Source organism: Sinohyriopsis cumingii, chromosome 17 (genome assembly GCF_028554795.1).
Source record: "Sinohyriopsis cumingii isolate HCF-2022 chromosome 17, ASM2855479v2, whole genome shotgun sequence".
Lineage (NCBI taxonomy): Eukaryota > Metazoa > Mollusca > Bivalvia > Unionida > Unionidae > Sinohyriopsis > Sinohyriopsis cumingii.
The window spans coordinates 5,203,372-5,223,838 of record NC_142977.1 but is presented as its reverse complement, the minus strand read 5'-3'; the positions used below and the strand labels follow the sequence as shown (position 1 = coordinate 5,223,838).

The following is a 20,467-nucleotide window of genomic DNA, read 5'->3' as shown; positions in this document are numbered from 1 at the left end:
TCTTTCTATATAAACTCTCCTCATCCATAGACTTGTATCTGTCCTATCAACAACAGTCCACTTGGACCGGACATACATGAGCATGTCCGTCCTGAACATCATTGTTGACACAAGGGTTGAAGATTGAACGTCGGTCCACATCTTGAGGCTCCGAGAAACAGGTGAATCAATGCAGTGAACGGCGCTTATTTATAGGCAGAGGTAGGATTGAAACGAATTGAGTTCATTCACCAATCCGAACACGCGTTACAAAATTCAGCCAGTCGCATCCAATCCGAAGAGAGCAGTCTGTGACGTCACGTAGTCAATATAGATTTGCTAGCGCTTGTGTGCAGTCAATCTATGCGACAGTGATTCAACATGACGGAAACTCAGAAAACGATCCATTGGGGTGCACCAGCAGGGGAGACTGCCCAAGGGAACCCGGACTTACTTTCAGAAGAGGTGAATTGGGATTTTGTGGATTTTCTCTCTTCGCAAGAATTTGTTCCGGAACCTGCGTTACCTTCTTCATTACCGCAAGTGGAGAATTTTAGACAGAGACAGAAAGAAGAATTGGAGAAATTTATACAACGACAAAAGGAAGCGGAACAAGCTTTTCTCCTACAGCAACAGCAACAAGAAGAAGAGGTAAGAAAAAAACAACAGCAGCAACAGCAAGAAGAAGTAGCAGCAAAGAAACAAGAGGGTGAAAATCAAACGGTCACGGTACTGTTGGACATTTTAGCGGAGTTAAGAAGTCTGAAACAAATGTATCAGACTTCTTTATCACGACCGAAGAGAATACGACCTTCCCGAGCTAAACACGTCAACCCTGTGACTAAGCCTACCGTACCACCCTTAGTGATTTCAACTCAATCATCATCAACATTACGCAGTCCAGAAGTAGGCCTTGGCCGTGGCAAAGGCATAAGGCAGTTAAAGTTGATTGCTTAAACTCACCCCTGCACCAAAAAAGGCCCTTTTCAGGGCCACCCACATTTCTCGAAAAGAAATACAATTTCAATTTGCCAATAACTCAAAAAGAAAAAAACCACCCATTTTACCCTTATAGTACGTGTCTGTGTATGAGTGCGTGAGTGTAGCTTCTTATTTTAAAATCACAACTCAAAGACACTTACCTTATATCATTAATTTATTCTTTTCTCCATTTTTTTACAATCCAATTCACAATTCACAACACAACACTTTAATAGAAAGTTCATTGACTTCTTCTTTCTCCTTGTTTACTCTCTCTGTTTTTTAAATTTCTTCACCGTCTTTTCCTCATTTTCTTCCCTTCTTCTTTTCTTCTTCTCCTGTTTCTTTGCCTCTTGTAAATAGAATTGTCTTTTTTCTTCCTCTTCTTCCTCTGAAGAATCCCTCTTTTCTTCCGAAGAATCCCTTTCTTCTTCTGAAGAATCCTTCTTTTCTTCTGACTCCTCTTGTTTCTTTTTTGGGCAATCTGGAGACCAATGTCCTTTTTCTTTACAATAATAACAGGTATCTTGACTTTTGTCTTTTTTAGTCCCTGTTTTTGTTCTTTTTTGACGGTCTGGACACTCTGAAGACCAATGCCCTTTCTTCTGACAGATATAGCAAGTATCTTGACTTTTATCTCGAAAGGAAGGAGAGTAGTCCGTAGGCTGGTCTGAAGAGAATTTTCTAATGACCCCTCGCAAAGCTCTGACGAAACGTTCCATCTGGTTAGTCTCTTCCATCGTTGTGCTCGGCTTGAGAGTGAAATGAATAGTGAAAGGATAAGACACACACCCTTTTATATACGCTGGTCTGCTATGACTATAAAGTAGCTCATGGTGTTTGAACTTGAGTCATTTGACTTTTTGCTTTCAAGATGAAACGATCCCATTCATTTGAGAAGAAAGAAGAAGAAGAAAGTAAGAGGCAGAAACGTGATCTATCGCCTCGTACCAGGGCTGAAATCTTGGCACAAATTCATGCCAGTGATTTTGAAGAGGACATGAGTGAACCAGAATCAGAACCCTCTAAACCAAGTTCACCACCCTTAGTCAACCCTGAAAAGTACTATTCCATTCGAGAGACGGAAAAGCGCTCCTCTAGAAAATTTAGAACCACGGCTTACAAATACACAGTGAAGTTTAAAGATTTCAAGGCTGAAGTGCCGTTAGAGAAAGCAGAAGTGTTCATCACTGAGGTGTGGGATTCTTTGCTCACTGCACTCAAGCAGCAATGTCAACCCAAAGAAGACGATCGCTTGAGACTTTCCATACAACACGACGGTTTGAAATCCCCTGTTTGGATCGAGTTTAGCACCCCTGCAGAATTGACCGCTTCCAAAGTCATGGACAAGATTCAACACGTGCAACAATCTAATGACCAGTTTGACATCACCGATGGAAAAGCCACACTGGACATGACCCACGTCTCTCCTCCTCAAGGAACTGGATGCAAAAAGATGTTATTGGTGGACGACCTTCGCAACACCAAAAAGAGTCTCGTCCGAATTAACAACTCTCATGACCAGATGTGTTTAGCCCGTGCCATCGTGGTGGGACGAACCTATGCCGACAAGAACGACACGGTAGAATGGAAAAGAACCTGGAACACTATTCAACGTTCCCATCGAGCCAAACAACGAAACGAAGCAGAACTCCTGTTGCAACAAGCCGGCCTGTCCAAAGACACACCCTGTGGCATTCCTGAGATGCAAAAATTGCAAGATGCCCTAGCTCCACGCTACACCTTAAAAGTGCACCCTCAAGAAATGCGCGGGCCTCTGTTGTTTCGAGGCCAACATTTTAAGGACGGAAAATACATTCACGTTTATCATCACGATGACCATTTCGATACGATTACCAGTATCACCGGATTCCTGGGATACAGTTATTACTGTGAGAAATGTGACCATGGTTATAATAATCGAGAGCAACACAAGCATTGTGGATCGAAATGCTCAGGATGTTTGGCCTCTTTACCCTGTCTGAGCGAAGAACCAGTGCCTTGTTCGACTTGTCTGCGCACGTTTGTTAGCCCTACTTGTTACCAACAACATCTGAAGACGCAAGGTTCACAGCAGAAATGTGCTTGTCAACTCCTGAGATTGTGCCCTACGTGTGGACAAGGCATACGTACCAATAGTACCAAGGCACACGTATGTTCAGGAAAAAAGAAATGTCACATTTGTCACCACATCGTGGACTTGGAACACGAATGTTACGTGCAAAAATACCAACCCCCACCAGAGAAAGAGGACAGTCACAAGAAGAAAGGCAATTTCATCTTTTTCGATTTCGAATGCATGCAAGAGACCGGTATTCACATTCCTAATTTCTGCGTGGCTCATCGAGCGTGCGAGAAGTGCATTCAAGAACCTATCTTCAGTCATTGCCCTCACTGCAGCAAGATTCCTGGAGGGCGTGAAAAAATCTTTCGGGGACCGAACACGTTAGCCGATTTTGCCCAATGGGTCTTAGACCCCATCGACAAGACGTGGAGCCAAGAGGACATCGAACTTTACGGAGATTGTCATCGTCATGCCACAGTGATGGCTCACAATTTCTCCGGATACGATGGACAGTTTCTTTTGAGGTACTATACGGAACATGGCACCGAACGTCCTAAAGTGACTTTGAACGGAGCCAAAATCATTTTCATGCAAGTGGGACAAGTACAGTTTAAAGATTCGATGAGCTACTTGGCCATGCCTTTGAGCCGAATGCCTAAAACGTTTGGAATGACAGAAATGGCTAAAGGGTACTTTCCACACTTTTTCAATACGGAAGCCAATCAACACGCCGTTCTACCCCATTTACCTGAGGCTCACTATTACGACCCCGACAACATGCGTACCGAACAACGAGAAGCTTTCTACGCTTGGTATCAGGCTCACGCCTCTGACCCCTTCGACTTTCAGGAAGAAATGTTAAAGTATTGTCGTTCCGACGTGGACATTTTACGGCGTTGCTGTGGAAAATTTCGAGAACTGTTCATGGAACACGGAGGGGTCGATCCTTTGAAAGAAGCTTGCACCATTGCCAAAGCGTGTTCCTTAGTGTATCGACAACGATTCATGCCTGAAAACACCGTGGCTGTCATCAGTCCTCAAACGACCCACTTTGTCAAACGTCAATACTCGGTCAAAGCCCTACGTTGGTTACATTACTTGTGCGACAAGAAAGACAAGTGGATTCAGCATGCCCGCAACGGAGGAGGCGAAAAGACCATCGGAACGTATTCGGTCGATGGTTGGGACTTAGAAAACCCCAAGATCGTGTACGAGTTTAACGGTTGCTTATTTCACGGATGTCCCGTCTGTTACCCTGACCGTGGCACTAAAAATCAGTTTTTGCAACGAACCATGGAAGACTTGTACCAGGACACTTGTCAGCGGCGCCTAAAGTTAGAACAGCAAGGATACCAAGTGGTGGAAATGTGGGAACACGAGTACGATCACCGTATGAAAACCGATCCCGAGTTTAAACGCCTCTTGGAAAGTTACCAGTTCATGGACCCGCTGAACCCGAGGGATAGTTTGTACGGAGGAAGGACCAATGCCACCTGTTTGCTGTACCAAGCCGACGAAGAGAAAGGAGAAGAAATCAAATACTTGGACGTGTGTTCGCTGTATCCCTACGTGTGCAAATATTGTCGCTTTCCTGTAGGGCACCCGCAATTGTTAACGGAACACATCGACCTGAAAAACATTCGACAATACGAAGGCTTGATCAAGTGCAAAGTTTTGCCTCCCACGAACCTATACCATCCCGTCTTACCTCACCATTGTCAAGGCAAACTGATGTTTCCCTTGTGCCGTACTTGTGCCGAAACGTGCAACCAAGACCAACCTTGTCAGCACACCCAGGAAGAACGGGCCTTGACGGGAACCTGGGTCAGCGTAGAATTGTTCAAAGCTCTGGACATGGGATACCAACTGTTAGAAGTGTACGAAATTTGTCACTTTCCCAAGACACAACAATACCGCAAGGGTGACCCTACTCAGAAAGGCATTTTCGCCGACTACGTGGATGCCTTTTTGAAACTGAAGCAAGAAGCCAGCGGCTATCCTTCCTGGTGTCACACTCCCGAAGACCAAATACAATTCAAAGAGAAATACTACGAACAAGAAGGCATCACTTTAGACCACATCGAGAAAAACGAAGGCAGGCGATCGTTTGCCAAAGTGATGTTAAATTGCTTGTGGGGTAAAATGGCACAACGACCGTGTTTACCCAAGACGGAATATTTGACAAAACTTCCCGCTACTTCCAGATGATTCACGACAAAACCAAATACATGAAACACGTGGACGTCGTTGGAGGGAATTTGATCTTGGTCAATTACGAAGAAGATCTGGACTTTGTACAAGACGACCCTTTTGGAAATGTCATCATTGCGGCTTACGTGACAGCCCATGCTCGCTTAAAATTGTACGAAGCTTTAGAACTGTTAGGGGAACGCGTCCTGTACTTTGACACGGACAGTTGCATTTACATCCATCACCCGATTCAACATCACCCTGACATCGAAGGAGACCGTTTAGGAGCCTGGACAGACGAGCATCCCGACGACAAGATTCTAAGTTTCGTCAGTGGCGGTCCCAAAAATTACGGCTACGAATACCGTGACAAACAAGGAGAAGTGCACACGACGTGCAAAGTGAAAGGACTGACTCTGAATTATCGTACCAGTCGTGTGGTCAACTTTGGGGTATTGAAAGAAGCCTTGCAATCGGGAGAGGATGGAAACTTTAAAGTGACCACCTATCAACCGAACAAGATTGTACGTTTACCCACTCACCACATCGTCAGTCGACCCTTGGAAAAAGTCTATCAAATTGTATACCAGAAGCGAGTTCGACTTCCCAATCATTTCACCTTACCGTACGGTCACGTCGGTATTGGTCTGTAATATAAAAAAGGAACCCTAGGCAAGATCGATAGTTCATTGTGACTACCAAGACCGAGCGAACAAGATGAATACTTTGAAAGAGGCATCGTTCCAGTTTGGGGATTGTAAAAAAGTTGTATCTTCCTCTAGTGTGACTAATATTGGATGGATAAGACCCATGCATTGCGACGGAAAATGTCCGGAAGGAAACTGCGATTGTCCATGTGGTTACCATTGTAATTGCGTAACGGAGTTTGCAGACGAGTGCGATTGTGAGCCTTGCGATGGATACGATGCTGTACCTTGTGACCTGAGCGATGCCGTAAAGCATCATGGGAACTTTAGTGCCCCTACCCCTATCATGGAAAGTGATGCTGTGCGTGTCAAACCTGTGGGATGCGAAAGCGATGCTGCTCGTCCTCTTGGACATTTTACTGGGTTTCGTTTTAAAGGGGAATGTTCACCTTCACGTCTACCCCCCTACGGATGTCATCCAGCCCTGAGCAAACTCCTACCCATGTCACTCAACCCTCATCGAAACGAACCTGTGAAAGACGAATATTCGTTCCCTGTGCGTTTGTCGGAATACTGCGACTTTGAAAATCGTCTTCAATCGTTCAAAGGAAAATGGCCTAAGTATCTGGGAGGACCGACCCCCGAAGAATTAGCCAGAGCCGGATTTTTCTACTTGGGCGAAGGAGATAAAGTCAAGTGCTTCAGTTGCGGTGTGTCACTTCACCACTGGGAACCGCAAGATTCGGCCTACGTAGAACATGCTCGATGGTCACCGAATTGTCATTACTTACCCTTAGTGGGACCGAGACATTGAAGTAACTTCTTACCATAATAATCTGTTCATGGATACTTTACAAGAGAACATTTGTGCTTTGCCCGTGGAGTTGAGAGAACGCATTTATCGAGAACTGGTCAAAATACAAGTGAAACGTAAAGAACAATTGCATCCGTTACGTCACCGGTGTTTGAACCACTGGTACCTGAAGGCTATACAAGGATTGATTCAATTGAAAGTGTTCCATCGGACAGACATTGATCAACGATCCTCTAGTTTTCAAAAGGATTGGTTTGTTATGGACGATTCTACCTACATCATTGTAAACGTACTGCATCGAATTCCAGAGGAAGAGTTAACGAATTACCAACATCTTGAACGCAATGTCAACTTGGTGAAAGAGGAAACTTCTGAACGAATTGTAATGTGTAGATTAGTGACTCAACGATTTAAATTCGACACTGAAGTAAAACCATGTTTGTGCAAAGAGTACATTTCTTGTGTCAGACCAAAGAGAATTTAGTATGACCTATTCATGGATACTTTACAAGAGAACATTCGTGCTTTGCCTGTGGAGTTGAGAGAACGCATTTACCGAGAGCTGGTCAAAATACAAGTGAAACGTAAAGAACAATTGCATCCGTTACGTCACCAGATCTTTAACCACTGGTACCTGAAGGGTATAAGAGAACTGATTCGTCAGAAATTGTTTCAGTGGTCAGACCTTGTTCAATACTTCCAGGCCCCCGATGATTCACGTGTTGATCATTTTGGTTACTTCGAGATTCACCTAGAGCATCCCATTGAGGAAGACGAGGTAAAGGATTACCAACATATTTTACGTGGAATCTACTTAGCGGAAGAGGAAACTTCTAATCGAACTCTGACGTTTCGGTTACAGTATGCAAGATTTACATTACCCACTGGAAAACGAAGATCACTGGCTAGAAAGTACGTGTATTCTTTTCGAAACAAAGAGGCTATAAAAACAGGCAGCTATGCCACGACTTATGTCGTATGTAATCCAACAGATTCCGTGGAAGGAACTCAATGACCATATTCAAACCGTGGATCATTACCATCGATTATTGCAAGAACTGTATCCATTCAATTTGGGACGACAAGTGGTGTGTGTCTTAGTGACTTGTTTTCTGGGATTTCGTTTACCAGCCGATTCTTTGTGGACTCTTTACGATCAGTACTTACCACCTCCATGGCCTTAAATGGTCACGAAAAACTCCTTTTGCTCAAAGCCTTGCGGTTTCATCTGGATACTTCTCGACCTCAACAGGAAAAAAAGATTCGTCAACTTTTAGCTACCCAAGACGTGTATGACGATGTGTGTGTAGCTTGTGACTTACACCCTCATTGGACAGATGTTCGTGACTGGAAAAAGGGGGGTTTTGAGGCTTGGACCCAAGAAGTGGCCCAGTATGCACAAGAGTTGTTCAAGGAAAAAAGTTACTTTTCAACCTGTGTTAGTGACGGTGCCAGAAGAACCCGTCACCGAGAACAACCACTCGCTTCAGGACAGGACTGTCATGGACATTCCTGAAAGGTCATTCCGGGAGGACACTTGTGTGACAATACCTCATGTAGAGACTGTAAGAACATTATACACTGTCCCTAGGACATCTTGGTTACCCAAAACATGTTGTACAGACACTTGTTTATATTCCACTTTGATCGCTTTGCTGTGTTTTATATTCCTGTACATCACTATTTGGGTTGTATGTATTTTTGTCTTTCGTGTTCATATTTGAAACATTCAATAAACGTGTTCTGAAAAAGTATATAAACTCTTGTCTTGTTTGTTTTTCGTGTCACAAGTGACATTTCTCATACCATGGCTACCTCTGCTGTCTCTGCTCCCTCTTCCTGTACTGTCAAAGGCATCGACGAACACTTAGATTGTGCCAGTTGGGAGGCTTTGTATCTTCGCCATCCCTTTAACATGCTCATTGCTGGACCTAGCGGTTCAGGCAAAACCGAATTCGTCAAACGTTTGATCGAACATAAACATCATTTGATCGATCGACCCCCTCAACGGATCGTGTGGTGTTACAAAGAGTGGCAATCGGCGTACAACCTCTTGCGAGAAAGTCAAGGCGATTCCATCGTGTTTGTGGAAGGCATTCCTAAAGAAGACGACGGCATCGTCTCTGACTCCCGTCTAACCCATTTGGTCATTTTCGACGACATGTTTGGAGAAGACGAAGAAGAAATTAAATTGTGGTTCACGCGCAAAGGGCATCACCGTAATGCCAGTGTCGTTTACATCACCCAAAATTTGTTTCAACAAAGTAAAGCCCATCGTACCATCAGTCTCAATGCGCATTACGTGGTCTTGTTTAAAAGCCCTCGAGATAAATCGCAAGTGCAAGTCTTAGCCAAACAGTTAGGAACGCCTTGGCTGACTCAGGCGTACGACGATGCCACTCAAACGCCACACGCCTATTTACTCGTCGATTTGAAACCTACGACTCCCGAGGATTTGCGATTTCGTACCCACTTGTTTCACCACTGGTGCCAAGACGGAGGGCCTGTCCTGTACACGTCTCCGTCCTCGACTTCATTTCACTCCCCATCAAAAAATCTATAAAAACCTCAGACCCTTTTTCGTCTGTCTCACTCTCAGTGCGAACATGACGTCCCTTCAGTCGCATCTTCCCGTCAAATTGATTCGTGCCTTGTATGGCATCAGTCGAGAAAAAGATCCACAAACACGAGCTCGTGTCTTAGAAGCTAGTCTCAAAGAAGTCTTACGATGGTTCACGGTGACGGCACGTCAAATACTCCAAGGAATCATTCAGATTCCTCATCAAACCCAACGCTTTTTCGATCGAAACAAAGTCGCTTTGGTCCAACTGGCCGATCCCCGCATCGACACTCAAACCAAAAAACAAATCATTTTGAAACCTGGAGGGAGCGGTACTTTAGGAGGGGTCATCATTCGTTCACTCTTAAGATGGGATCCTAATGCCCCCAAAGTTATCCCCAAGACAAAAGTTCAACGAAGCCCCAAGAAGAAAAAGACCAGGTCCCCAAAGAGAAGAACTTCTCCAGTGGCGGGACCCTCCTCTGACCAGACACCACCCCGAAAAAAGAAAAGAAGCCCCCAGAAAAAGAAACAGAGAAAAAGTCCTCAGAAAAAGAAAAGTCCACAGAAGAAAACTAGTCGCAAGAGAGACACTGCAGCCAGGACGCAGCCTTACACTCGCAAACCACGACCTGCCACAGCGTCTCCGACAGCCTCACGTTTGTCCACTTCTCCGTTGATGTCACCAGGAACTGAAGAGTACTTGGAGACGTTGATTACACCAAGAACTTCTCCGTTGATGACCCCCAAAAGAACTTCCCCAGTGGCAGGACCTTCCAATTTAGCGGCAGTGGCTGCTGCTCACAAAGTACCTTCTCCCAAAATCAAAGTCCATGAAAGATCGGGCATGTTACAAAGTTTACTGGATTTGTCCAAGCAAGAACTGGCTCGATTTAGTCCGTTACGTACCCCTGCACGACGTGTCATGCCTGTCCTCAAACTGATACGACGTAAAGACAATCAATGGCGACGCGTTCCAGTATAAAAAAGGCCTGTGACCGAGTAGGATATCAATGTTTTTTGGTGCTCCTGAAGATTCAAAGATGTCACCCTCCAGAAAACCCCAAGGAAAGAAAAGGAAAGGACTGCCACCACGTTTAGCCAAACATGGGGACATGTTATCTGTCCTGTCCAAAGCTTCTCCACCCCTACGAAAAAAACTCATTCAAACGGCCTCCAAAGAGGTCATCGATACCGTGTGCGAATGTTGTTTGAACGTTTTGAAAGGCACGATCCCTTTGTCCAAACACCAGAAACAATGCTTAAGCAAACATCGTCACGTTCTTCGCCAAATGGTTCGAAAGAAAATTCCCATTCGTCAAAAAAAGAAGATGTTAGTGCAACGTGGAGGCATTTTGCCCCTCTTGTTAGGCCCCATACTGAAAGGAGTCTTGGGAACCATGTTGGGAGGACTAGTGGGAGCAAGATAAAAAGGCCCTCGAAAGTCCCAAGATCTCAGAATTCACCCCTGACAACCCCATGGAAGGACGAAAACTAGCTTTAGTGCCTTACAAACGATGGATGGAATACCATCGGTGGCAAGAACAACGCACCCCGCATTTACCTCCCAATCCCAATTTGAGCGAGATGTCCCAGTTACAACACGAATTGCAGTCCTTGATGGATCGCCAAGATTTGTCCGAAACAGAAAAATCGCAAAAGTACGGTCAACTCTTGCAACGACTGCAACTCTTTCACCAGAAAGCTTTAGACGAAACAGCTCTACCCACTTTGAAAGATTTTAAGACCTTGATGAAAAGTCCAGCACCATCACCAGTACCAGTACCAGTACCGGTACCAGTGGTCAAGAAAGAAAAAGGAAAAGAAGAAGAAGAAGAAGGGTTTCAAACTGCACCAGAAAAAGTATGCAAGTTAACAACACCACCTACCTCCAGAATTGGATGGATTAAAAAGATGATGGCCACCCCTTCTTCATCACAAGAGAAAAAGAAAGTGAAGACAGAAGTGAAACAAGAACCGATATCCCCTGCTCAGACATCCTCCTCTTCGACACCTATTGCCGGTCGCACACGCAAAGCCTTGCAATCCAAGAAAATACCCCAAGAGAAAAATAGTAGCCTCTTCCAAGAGTGGGTGCCTTATTAACACAAAAAAAATGGAAAAAGTCTTAGCCAGCATTTACTACGATCCCTCGCATCCTGCAGGTTACGCAGGAGTTCAAAAATTGTATCGTGCTGCCAAAACTCGACTGAAAAGTCTCCGTTTACCTCAAGTGCAACGATGGTTACAAGAACAAGCTACCTACACTTTACACAAACCCATTCGACGTAAGTTTGCCAGAAGTCGCACCCGAGTGGAAGGCATCGATCATCAATGGCAAGCCGATTTAGCCGATGTCTCTCATTTGGCCAGCTACAATCGCGGCTACAAATATTTGTTTTGTGTCATCGACGTCTTTTCCAAATTTGCCTGGGTCGTGCCCTTGACTTCCAAATCCAGCAGCGAGTTAGTGCGAGCCCTGCAACGAGTGTTGAAACAAAGCGGTCGTCACCCTCTTCGATGGCAAACGGACAAAGGCACCGAATTTCTGAACCAAGCTTTCCAAAAAGAATTAAAGAAACGTGACATTCATTTTTTTACCACCGAGAATCCCGAAACCAAAGCCAGCATCGTGGAACGTTTTCAATGCACTTTGAAAGAACGCATGTGGAAATATTTTACGCATCACCACACTCTGAAGTACATCGACATCTTACCGCACCTGGTGCAAGCGTACAACCAATCTTACCATCGAAGCATCGGACGTGCCCCGCAAGACGTGACTCCCGACAACGAAGTGCTGGTGTTTGAGCGCCTGTTTGGTACGTCCCCGACGAGGGCTGTCCCCAAGAAAAGTGGAGAGTTGACCGTAGGAGATTGGGTGCGCATTGGCAAAACCAAACGCACTTTCGACAAAGGTTACTTACCTAACTGGACGACCGAATTGTTTCGCGTCACTGGACGAGTGCATGGCCGTCATCCTGCTGTCTATAAATTGGAAGACATGAACGGAGAAGTGCTCAAAGGAACGTTTTATTTGCCCGAGTTACAACGTGTGACCAAAAAAGAAGACGACGTGTACGACATCGAAAGCATTCTCGAACGCAGAACCCGTAAAGTGGGCAAACGACGTGTCAAAGAAGTCAAAGTACGTTGGAAAGGATATCCACCCAGTTTCGATTCTTGGATCGACGCTTCGCAAGTCATCGACTATAAAAAGAAGAAGTGACCATCATGCCCTTTCACACATCAGACGCAGCTACGTCGACCACTCCTTCTTCCCCTAGTTCTTCTGTGCAAGATTTACAAAAACAACCCTTGTGGTTGTGGTGTGGAGAACGTGTGCCTAAAACGCAAATCGTCTTTTTCTGCCAAATCTTCGTGGTGTATTGTGTCATCGGGGCAGCCATTGCCAATTTGAGTTTGCAACAAGGAGACAAACAATTGTGGACCATTTTATTGAGCAGTTGCATCGGTTACCTGCTTCCCAATCCCTTCCTGAAATTCTCCTCGAACGGGAACCCCGGGAACCTTGTGTCCAGTGCCAGTGTCAGTCACAACCACAACCAGAACCCCATTTTGGGTGGAGACACGCCTCTGACGTCCAGTAATATCCCCTCGGACAGCCACAGAACTCTAGAATTATGAGTCACGAAAACCAATTTTACTTGACCTTACCCAGTGACAGTTCCATGGAGGTGTTTCCCAATAACACGTTGTGCTGTTACACGGCCAAATTACCTCAAGCCATCCCCTTAGACCACGAAGCCCATTGGGAAGTGGCTTTAGTGGAAATGATTCACCCGACCCAAGTCCTCAATGTCCTTCCCAATCAAAATAAATTTGATGTGGAAGTTCATGACGAGCAAATGCAACAGTGGATGGATACCCATAGCAAATATGACAAGAAAACCCGTACACCAAATCTAAAGTGGACCACCTATCACTTGTTCATTCCCCCAGGCTATTATTTTAGTGGTCAACATTTGGTCAACACAAGAGCCACCAGGTTTAATGGTGTGTTTCTGAAAGCTTTAGAGCATGTCAAAAAAAGTGTCACCCTGGAGTACCACAAAACAGCTCGTCGCTTCCTGATAAAATTTCCTGAGGGGCCCAAAATCATGTCTTTCTTATTTTGTCCTGAATTGTTTGACATGTTGGGCGGTGACATGGAGCTGAGGAAGAAAGTAGAACAACAAAAAGGCGAATTACTAGTCATTTCTGACAACGATTCTTTTGCCAAGTATTTTCGTACCCCGGTAGAACTGAACCAAGGACTGAATTTGATGTTCGTGTACTCCGATGTGGTGGAGTACAACGTGGTGGGACACACCTCTGTGCCGTTACTGCGTGTCATTCCTTTCAAAGTGGATTCTGCCGCAAACGCTGACGAGGAAGGTGGAAACACTTACCACGTCCACCGCGAATTTGTCCATCCTCACTATTTCCCGTCAGCAAGTCGTATTTGGACACGGTCAACATTACTATAAAAGGAGATTTAGGACAAAATATTCCATTCACCAAAGGAAAAGTCACGGTGAAACTCCATTTTCGAAAACGGTTTTCTCACGACTCGTAAGTAAGTCATGTATCCAGTGTACCGAGGGGTTGCACGACAGCGAGGACACGGCTTAGGAGACATGTTAAAATCGGCCTTTCGTTCGGTGGCCCCAGTCTTGAAACCGATGGTGACACGCGGATTGCACGCCTTGAAAGATGCGGCACTGACGCAAGGCAAAGAATTTCTCCAAAATGTCATCATCGACAAACAAAACCCTAAAGAAGCCTTCATGAGGGCTGGCAAAAATGTCTTGCTGCAAACGGGCAAAGACATTTTGGGCCGACGAGACACACCTATAAATGTTCTGCACGCTACCGAGTCAGGCATTCAGCAAGGACAAGGCAGAAAGAGACGACGAAGAAAACACCCTTTCACCAGACTTCAAGCGAGAAAGGCTAAGAAAAGAAGAACCGTTCGAGACTTAGACGTTTTCGATTATTGAGACACAGAGAAAAAAATGATGCACCGAGAGTCTTGCGCTTGTTCCAAGACGGAACTGGATCTGTTTGCCATGCCCCCCACCATGATGACGATGCAAGAATCTCAATGGGTGGAATTTCATCCCGTCTCCTCATTGACAGCCTCAGCTCCCATCGAGTTTGAAATCAAAGGACAGCCCGAAGATTACATCGATCTGAATAGCACTTACTTGTACTTGAAAGTCAAAGTTCTAGATAAGGATGATGGTGCAGTAGATGACACTGAGAATATAGCTCCCGTCAACAATTTCATGCATTCCTTGTTTAGTGGAGTGGACTTGTACTTGAATAACAAACTGGTCAGCAGCAGCATGGATACTTACCCTTACCGTGCCTACCTGGAAAATCTCTTGACGTACGGAATAGATGCCAAGGATACCCATCTCAATGCTTGTGTGCTGTGGGAACCTGACGAAGCGGGCAAGTTCGACCTTGTAGATGGAACCAATAGCGGCTTTGAGCAAAGAGAACTCAAAATCTTAGATAAGAAGAGTTTAGAACTGATGGATCGTTTGCATTTGGACATGTGGTTGCAAGAGAAATATTTGCTGAACGGAGTCAATGTCCGCTTGAGACTGAATCGTAGCAGTGCCGCTTTCCATTTGTTGGCTGAGAATGCTAAGGTTCCTAAAAGCAAAATCGAAGAGGCCAAACTCTACGTACGACGCGTGGAAGTGTTACCTAAAGTAGGTAACGACATCAGTCAAACGTTGAGCAGAACGACCGCCAAGTATCCCATACGTCGCGTGGAAGTGAAAACCTTCACCATTCCCGTTGGACATCATTCCATGATCGAAGATCATCTGTTCCAAGGACAGTTACCCAAGCGTTTAATCCTTGGTATGGTCTCGAATTCAGCCTTCAACGGAACCTTCGAAGAAAATCCTTTCAACTTTCAACACTTCGACGTGAAGAAAATCGAAGTCAGTCGCGATGGCAAAACCTTGTGTACCCGACCTTTCGAACCTGACTTTGCCAACAAAAATTACTTGAGATCGTACTTGTCCCTGTACGAAGCCACCGGTCAGTTAGGAACCAATACCAGTCACGGCATTACGTACGACGATTATGCAGGAGGCTATGCTTTGTGGGCTTTCGATTTCACTCCAGACCAAGGCAGCGACGAAGGACATTTCCACCCTTTAAAATCCGGCCTGATTCGTGTGGAACTTCAGTTTGCAAAGCCACTGGACAAGACAGTGAACGTCATCCTGTATGCAGAATTCGACAATACCATAGAAATCAACAGTTTGAGAGAAGTCATTCTAGATTACTAGAAACCATGGAAGACTGTTATCCCTCTTTACCTAGTGGAGAAACTTAAGACATGGAATGTGAGGAGACCCTGGAAGAAGAAGTAATCATGATGAAGTCGAGATGGCCAGAACAAGAAGCCCATTTAGTCTCCTGTTTTGCCAAACACTTGGTCGACAAAATAACGGAATTGATCAAGAAAAATTGTTATGGATGTCAAAACGATCATCCTAGTCAAATTCAACACGATAAATGCCTAATGTTAAGTCAAGAAGAAAAATTGGACGAGTATCTGGACGAAGCTTGGAGTCTCATCTCGGACAAAGACGTGTTGCACCAGTGGTATAAAGACTTGCGTGAACATTCTTGTCCACCATTAACCACTCAAGAGATCCATCGTATCGAAGCTCTCCTGAATCAGAGTGAGGAAACAGAACGAATAACCGTTTATTCGTCAGACATTTTCAAGCAAAAACTCAGGATCGAATTGACGACTTATTATTACCTGTGAAGAAGAAGAAAAAAACCACACAAAACAATGGATACCTGGGAACTTTATTACCTTTTGAACCACAGTTCGTATATGGCTTCTTGGAATCCTGTCGTCTGTGCTAAAGATGAACTCCCTCATCGCAAACCTAAAGACCATCAAGCTTACGTGATCAACACGGACGACAGTCATCTCCCAGGAACCCACAGGGTAGCCGTCTACTTTCCTCAAGAAGGATGTGTGGAATATTTCGATTCGTACGGATTGCCCCCTTTGGAAGACGATATCATCGACTTTATGAGAAGAAATGCTCAAACCACCCGATTCAATAACGTGAAATTACAAGGCACAGATTCCTTGGTGTGTGGACAGTACTGTGTGTATTTTCTGCATCATCGCAGCCTGGGCTATTCCTTAGAACATTTAGTGACTCATTTCGATCCTCGTTCTTCTGCTAGAAACGATGTGAAAGTAGATCGATGGTTTTGTGACCATTATGCTTATCTTTTGTCTCAAGCTAGGAAACGTAGTGTCCATCAATGGCCTAATGATTTCCAACAGTGGAAATCACAATTTCATTCACAACGTTGTCAGCCCTGTTCTAAGTAGATTGTAAATTGAGAAAAAAATGTTTGTGATTAGAAAAAAATGTTTGATGTTATAGTGTTGGATTATTGTTAAAAAATGTTAGAAATGTTGTTGTTTAGTGTTAAGTGATTTTTGAATAAAAAAATGTTGTGTTTAGAAAAAAATGCCTTTGTCTTTTGTTTAGCTAGAAGAATGTTGGATTGATGCTCTTTCATTTCTTACTATCCCTCTCATGACACTCACTAAACGTTGCGGCTCGAAAACCGTGTGGGGGATGTTTTCCTTCACGTCCGCGCTTTGACTTTAAGAACCGGGTTGTTCCCAGTCTAACCATCCATTGTTGACTCATCCTCCTACGAAGATGTGCTCCAAACTAGCTAAACTCAACGAAGCCTACGTGAATTTGCATAGGGTCAGACACAGTCTGATACCGAAGCCAGAAGAAATAGAGAATGTGAGAATGTTAAAAATCACTGAAGACCTGATAGAAGAGCTCTTCAGAGAAGAAATGAACAGGGAAAAAGAAGAATGGACAGAGAAGTACAGACTTCAGAGACAGCAGCAATAGCAGCAACAGCAACAGCAGCAACAACCTTAAGCTGACAGAGGCTTTGTCGATTGCCGTATCGACACGAAAGAGTTCTTCTCTTTTCGAAGAAGCAGACCTATCGCCAGAAAGTCTATCCTCAGAGGACATCGCATTCTTAGAAACTAAAAAGAATGCCATAGCAAAACAAAAAAACAGCCCTTTTCAGGGCTACCCAATACTCTAGAAAAGAAATAACCATCAATTTGCCAATGTGTGTAGGTAGAGTAGTGTGAAAATAAACACTAACTCTTGCTTTTAAAAATGTGAGGGTATGTGTTGGTGTGTTTGTGTTAGTAAGAGCTAAAGTAAGTTGGTGTGGATACTAGATTAAAATGATGTTTGTTTTTTGGTGTTTGAGGTGTATATTTGGAGTTAGATTGAATTGCTTTGAGTATGTGGATAGTCTATTGAAGTGATTTATAAAAAATTTTAAAATAGTGATGGGTAGCATAAAAAGTGAGTGAGTGTTTCTTTTAGGTCCGCGCGTTGTTGTTTTTTTGGTCATGATCTAGGTAAGATGAATTTTATGTTATTAGGGGGATGTTTTCCATCACGTCCGCGCTTTCAGTATAAATTGAAACTCGTTCGGCAGTCCAGCTACCCTTGTTGATTGATCAACACCAAAAAAAATGAACACGAGACTTGAGAAACTGTTGGAGCTTCATGTGCATCTGGAATATGCCAGGCGCATATTAAATGAACTGGCCGCGGAAGCCATTGTCGAGGAGGGAAGGATAAGAGAGGAGGAAAGAAGAAACAAAGAAGAGGAGGAGAGAAGATATAAAGAAGAAGAAAGAAGATATAAAGAGGAAAGAAGAAACAAAGAAGAGGAGGAGGAAAAGGAGAGAAGAAAAAATTTCAAAATCCCAGAGAGCGAAAATTGGGATTCTGAAGCGACATATCCTGCCTCTGCTCTCTCCCCCCAAAAGGTAAAAAGTAACTGGGGGATAAGATGCGTATGTGGCGCCAGGCCTGGAAGGTGCCACCATTAACCAGGTGCCCATGAAGTTCCAAACAAAACAGCCCTTTTCAGGGCTACCCAATACTCTAGAAAAGAAATAACTATTAATTTGCCAATGTGTGTAGGTAGAGTAGTGTGTATATAAACACTAACTCTTTTTTTAAAAAATGTGAGGGTATGTGTTTGTGTGTTTGTGTTTGTATGAGTAAAGGTATGTTTGTGCGAATAGTAGATTATGGGTTTCTTTATTGTTTCTTAGCAAATGTGGAGAGTATAGTTTGGGTTATATTATATGAAATGAAAAAGTAGGGGATGTTTTCCTTCACGTCCGCGCGTTGTTTGGTCATGATCTAGGTAAGATCCATTTTATGTTTTTAGGGGGATGTTTTCCTTCACGTACGCGCTTTAAGTATAAGAACCCACAGTATTCGTCGTTCAAACCATTCTACATAGAAAATGGCTTCAAACCACCTGGATAAATTTCAATCATTGCAAGACGTCCTTGACAATTTGGGCATGATAGAACAAATGCTCGTACGACTCGTTGAAGACCACTATTCTTATAGTCCGCATAGAGTAAAAATGGAAATTAACAACTTAAGAAAAGCAAAGGACATGATCAGTGGTGTGATGAAGGAAATAAAGGAGGAGAAGGAGGATGAAGAGGAAAAGATAAGAATAAGAACATGGAACGAAAAAATTGAAAAAGAAGAAGAAAATGAGAAGAGGAAGAAAGAAGAAGAGGAGGAAGAGAAGAAAGAAGAAGAGGAGGAGAAAAAAAAGAAAGGGAAGAAGAGAAAGAGTGTTGGAGATAAAATAAGAAGTTGGTGGAGGAAAAGAAGAAATTAGAAGCAGAAGAAGAAAACCCAAAGGCCCTTTTCAGGGCCAGCCATATTTCTCGAAAAGAGATAGTCTTTGAATTGCCTACCCCTTTTTTAAAAAATTTTTTTTAAAAAAAAAAGAAAAAAAAAATCCCATGTTCCATTCCCCTTGTCCCTAAACAAGCCCAAACTCTATTCCCCATGTTAAATTCCCCTTGTACGTAGAGTGACCCACGATTTATCGCCATGTTAAATTCCCCTTGTACGTAGAGTGACCCACGATTTATCGCCATGTTAATTCCCCTTGTACGTAATCTGACCCACGATTTTTCGCCATGTTAAATTTCCATTGTACGTAATCTAACCCAGGGGGGGTCTGTAATGCTAATTCCCATTGTACGTAAAGTGCCCCCATTCACTACTCTCAATGCACTCTTTCGGACAACTGGTTTTCTGTCTAACATCTGGATAAAATCAAATTGACGGCAGCAATAATGAAAAACAAATCCACACCCCAACATTGTATATTCACCTTTTATTAGCTTCAGTTTTCAAACTTAGCGAAGAAAAAAAAAGAATTAAAGGGGTAATAATATTTTAAATAAATGCATTCGTTTGGGATAAACGTGTCCTACAGTGTAACTCAATGCACTCTTTCGGACAAGTGTGTCCTACAGTGTAATTCACTGAATTCTTTCGGACAAGCGTGTCATGCAGTGTACCTCAATGCACTCTTTCTGACAAGCGTGTCCTATAGTGTAATTCAATGCACTTTGTGGGACAAGCGTGTTCTATATTGTAACTCAATGCACTCCTTGGGACAGGCGTGTCCTATAGTGTAAGTCAATGCACATCTCGGGACAAGCGTGTCCTATAGTGTAACTTACTGTATTCTTTGGGATAAGCATATCCTATTATGTAACTAAATGCACACGTTTGGAAAAGGCATACCCTACGTCGTAGTGTAACTAAATGCACTCGTTTGGAAAAAGCATACCCTACGTCTTAGTGTAACTAAATACACTCGTTCGGGACCAGCGATTCCTACGTAATATTTTCAGTAAATGCATTCTTTCGGGACAAGCTTATCCTGCTTGGTAGGGTAGCTTAATGTACTCGTTTGGGATAAGCGTATCCTATAGTGCAACTAAATGTACTCGTTGCGCACAAACGTGTCCATCATGGTTTTCTCACTTAGGCAAACGGTGTCATACACATATGGGAATGTGAGAAAACACACACACACACGCACGCACACATGCATACATACATACATACATACATACCATATATATATATATATATATATATATATATATATATATATATATATATATATATATATATATATATATATATATATATATATATATATATATATATATATATATATATATATATATATAATGATATAGATTCCCTTATACCTATGTATGTCAACGCGCACCATTTTGCCAGTAATTCCAGAAGATGTTCAACACTGAGCCA

General features: G+C 43.5%; 1 protein-coding gene across 1 annotated transcript in view; it reads left to right on the top strand.

Moving 5' to 3' along the window:
• LOC149777679 (uncharacterized) overlaps positions 1–20,467 on the top strand; it is a 42,751-nt gene that overhangs the window by 17,127 nt on the left and 5,157 nt on the right. The window lies entirely within an intron of this gene.